Below are 3,939 nucleotides of genomic sequence, written 5' to 3' on the forward strand. Positions count from 1 at the left end.
GGTGCTAGTTTTTCACTATGGTATTAAAGAAATAAACGTTGGATTTCATTATTCAACAAATTTATGTTTATGGTTGACTATATTAAACCTTCGTTTGATTTTTGGTTATTTAAAAAGTTTCATTTTTTACATATTTATTATTGCTTTCGGTTTTGTAAGTTCTTTTTATATCGTTAATTTTGGTTGATAAATTTTTTTATAAAAGTATAAAAGATGTAACTTATCTACACAATTTGTCATAAACGAGAATCTGCTAATTGTTGAGAAAAATAATCAATATAAAGTAAGGCTTCATAATTGTGATTTCTTGGTTGCTCAACCCAGTTTCCATCCCATGAGTTACATTTACACTTTATGAGATCATCTTTACGCACTTCTACCATTTTGCTTTATTTGAATATGGATGAGCTACCATTTCTTCATATGCTATTTTCAAATTTGTGTGCTTTGCATAACTTGGCTGGGCCAAAAACAAGGCTTTTACCAATCACAAAAATTAAATTTATCTCTCTCCAAATAGTTGAGGATGGCTTGACTTTTGAGAGAACCATATAGCCTAAAGACTTTTTTGGATTTGTTTTATTTTAGGTACTAAAACAGGGCTGAGTTACGCAACAGATACGATTCCAACAAAGGTTACTTCAAAGCAAAATCGGATTTCGTCAAAAGCCGTATTCCACCATCGGCATAGCATGGAGCATGGAAATTCCTGGAAGAGCTGCCTGGAAATTCTTATGCTCTTCTCGATCCTCTAGGCGGTGTGATGGATCAAATACCACCCTCTGCGATACCGTTCCCTCATCGAGCAGGGAATTTGCACTCGATACAGTATCAAATCACATGGAATGATCTGAGCGAAGATGCAGAGTCTATTGTTTGGATTCGAAGGTTATACTAGTATATGGCTCCTTATGTTTTCAACTCTCCGAGAGTAGCTTATGTGAACTATCTGGATCTTGATTTGGGTGTAGCTCCCAATGGGACGGCCACCGTTGAAGAAGGGAGGTCATGGGGTGAGAAATATTTTGTGAATAACTATGATAGACTTGTGAAGGTAAAGAGTACCATTGATCCTAACAATGTTTTCAGAAATTCTCAGAGCATTCCTCTCAAAAAGTGAGAGCCGAGACCATTCGGCGCGTAGTGGGTCTGAATATCGACCGTGCTAATCTGAACGCTTAAAGGCTTCTAATAAAATATTTATGAAAGCTAATGGATAATTATATATATCATATTGACTACCACTCTTTTCAAGAGAGTGTTTGGCCCTCAACGCTTAAGGGCTTCTAATAAAATATTTATGAAAGCTAATGGATAATTATATATATCATATTGACTACCACTCTTTTCAAGAGAGTGTTTGGTCGTCATTTGTTGAATTCGATTGTGTTGTGGCCATTTGTTGGGTTTGATAATGTTTTTGCCAGAATGGATTCCGATGGGGTAGGTTTTTATGATCTATGCGCAACTTTTTCAAAGGTTTTCAAACACATTGAGCTTTTTTTTAGATGTGTATAAATATTATCCTTCAAATCTTTATATTGTCTTCTAGGTTTTAAGTTAGTTTTTAGAAAATGCTTTTTTTGTAAGGATGTATGAATGCCAGCTATGCCTTGTAGATCTCATGGTTGAGTGTTAAGTTTTCTTGTTTCTTTTGATAGAATATTGAGCTGCATTTTAAGTTTTTGGTAGACGTTTTTTCTGCGGTGTTGTAATTTTACAGCATGGACATTTTTTTGACATCCTCTGAATGCATTAAAATGGGAAGGAGTCATCTCTTTGCTTCTATTATAGGCAGCCCTTTTTATTTTTTCCAATTATAAATAAGATCAAGTCCAATATCACAACATTGTCTTGATTTAGATGGCCTACTAGAATAATGATTGCTAGGTTTTTGAAATATTTCGTGGTTATTCATGTTGTGCTGTCTACTTACACCAAGGTTTATAATTTATTCGATTTAACAAATATCTACTAATAATATATATGCCAAAAATTTGACCACTATAAACCCGCAATTTGTTAAAATATATATGCTAGAAACTTGACCATATAATCATCCTTTCCCTGGTAACATATAGGCATTTTCTGATACTCTTCACGGGGAATTTTATTTTTCTCATGATGCCTTCTTGCATCTTCGATTGCGAAGGAAGAAGGTGCGAAATTGGGAAGGGTGAATGGTATAGACATGGGAACTACTTACTCGTGTGTTGTGGTTTACTAGAATGGTCATGTGGAGATTATTGCCAATGACCAAGGTAATCGTATTACCCCATCATGGGTGGCCGTTGACGAAAAATGAGAGGTTGATTGGAGAGGCTGCCAAAAACCAGGCCGCAGTCAATGTCCGAACCATCTTTGATGCCAAGAGACACATTGGGAGAAAGTAAGTACTCTGATCTCTGATTTTCCCATTCATTAGACAATTATATTTATTGCAAGTCTATTTCTTGCCTTGATATTGAACCCACAAAGGTGCTAGTCATGAAATTGTCATGTTAAGTCAGGGTAGAGCAACATTCTAGTTGGGGTCAGATCAGGATTTGATTTCTGCCCTATCCAAACTTCAAGAAAATAATTTAAAACTTGATGAGCACAATTAAATGAAAACATTTGTTTTATATAGGTTTGAAGACAAAGAAGTTCAGAAGGATATGAAACTGGTACCATACAAGATTGTGAATAAAGATGTGAAACCTTATATTCAAGTTCAGGTACGAGATGGAGAGACAAATGTTAGCCCTGAGGAAATAAGTGCTATGATTTTGACTAAGATGAATGAGACTCCATAAGCATTCCTTGGCAAGACTTTAAAAGATGCTCTGGTGACTTTCCCTGGTATGCTTTCTTTTTTACTTTTTTTTTATGAGGTTGTGGGTAACCAATTGTTGACTACATTGTGACTATTAACTTGTGGGCTTATGCAACTTATTATACTCATGCACAACGCAAAGCAACAAAGGATGCTCGAGTTATTGCTGGCTTCAATGTATCTCGTATTCTCAACAAACCCACAGCTGCAACAATAGCTTATGGCTTGGACAAGAAGGGTGGAGAGAAAAATATTGTTGTTTTTGATCTTGGTGGTGGCACGTTTGATGTTAGCTTTCTCACTATTGACAATGGAGTTTTTTAGCTTTTGGCTACAAACTGGGATACCCATCTTGGAGGTAATCTCTGTGAATAGAAGTTTTACATTACAAATTTGAATACCTGCACGGTGGTTGTCATTGACTTTTTTGGTTGGCTTTGTAACCCGGAGTACACTAATATGCAAGTGAGGACTTTGACCAAAGGATAATGGAATATTTCATCAAATTGATCAAGAAATGAAATAAGACATTCAATGTGTTCCTTGTAATATAGATATAAACAAAATATCTAAAGAAAACTAATTGCACAATGATCTAGTGCAAGAAAACAAAGATTTTCTACAAACCAATTAAATATTCTAGAAAAATTCAACAAGTCCAATTTAATAATGCTATCCGCTTCTCGTTGTACCTTTTAGGACAATTGCTAATTTAAAACTTTATATTCTGATTTAAAAAAACTAAACAATCATATCGGGAATTAATACCTTATTTGTTGTGAGTTCGTTTTTGATAGTACGGTGTTGCATAATTCAAACCAAGCGGGCCAGTCCATCATGGAAGTGCAGGGTTGAACGTATGGAAGCCGAATGTGGACATTAAGGGTAGCCGTATATACAGTGCATCTTTCTTTTCAGATGGAAAAAAATGTTATTTTTTATTAATAAAAGAAATAAATGTTATTTTCTATTAATATTAATATAGTTTGAATGGTCTATAATTTTTTATTAATATTAATATAGTTTGAATGGTCTAAATTTTCTGAAGTCTAAATTTTTGTGTTCCTCAGTGATCTGAGCAAAAAAGAAATTGGGTAATAAATTATGACTGTCGGAGTGCCAAT

General features: G+C 34.6%; 1 pseudogene; it reads left to right on the forward strand.

Moving 5' to 3' along the window:
• The first annotated feature begins 901 nt into the window (after positions 1–901).
• Positions 902–3,336, forward strand: LOC149224661 (luminal-binding protein-like; annotated as a pseudogene).
• The last annotated feature ends 603 nt before the right edge of the window (positions 3,337–3,939 follow it).

This window comes from Pinus tabuliformis, chromosome Q (genome assembly GCF_031772625.1).
Source record: "Pinus tabuliformis cultivar Carrire ecotype Pingquan chromosome Q, CPIR1, whole genome shotgun sequence".
Taxonomy (NCBI): domain Eukaryota; kingdom Viridiplantae; phylum Streptophyta; class Pinopsida; order Pinales; family Pinaceae; genus Pinus; species Pinus tabuliformis.